We start from the raw sequence: 624 nt of genomic DNA, 5'->3' as shown, positions 1-624 counted from the left end.
TTAGTTTTGCATTTGACCGAATTGTGTTAGATATTTGACTTTTCCTGGACGACTTATCAGTAAGTCGTCTCCGGGAAAACAAAAATTTCAATATTTTATTAAAGCTAGACGACTTATCTGCAAGTCGTCTCATGTTACTTTTGGAAGTGGAAAATAAAACTTAAATATTTAACTTTTCCCATACGACTTACGCGGAAGTCGTCAAGTAAGATGACTTACTTGAAAGTCGTCCGACTTACTTGAAAGTCGTCCAGGATAAGCAAAGTCGTCCAGATTTATTTCCTATATTCTGGTCAAACCTTGCTTATCTCGGACGACTTTCTCGTAAGTCGTCTACCTGGACGACTTTCAAGTAAGTCGTCTGGGTAAAGTTAAACATTTAAGTTTCTTTTTCGAATTGCAAACTAACCTGAGAAGACTTACAAATAAGTCGTCTAACTTTAATAAAATATTGAAATTTTTGTTTTCCCGGAGACGACTTACTGGTAAGTCGTCCAGGAAAAATTAAATATCTGACACAATTCGGTCAAATGCAAAACTAACTAATTTATCCTAGACGACTTACTGGTAAGTCGTCTAGGTTTTTTTTTTAGCAAACAAAGCTGGACGACTTACAAGTAAGTC

Source organism: Brassica oleracea, chromosome C6, assembly GCF_000695525.1.
Source record: "Brassica oleracea var. oleracea cultivar TO1000 chromosome C6, BOL, whole genome shotgun sequence".
Taxonomy (NCBI): Eukaryota; Viridiplantae; Streptophyta; class Magnoliopsida; order Brassicales; family Brassicaceae; genus Brassica; species Brassica oleracea.
The sequence above is the reverse complement of the archived record's forward strand: the minus strand, read 5'-3'. Positions refer to the sequence as shown.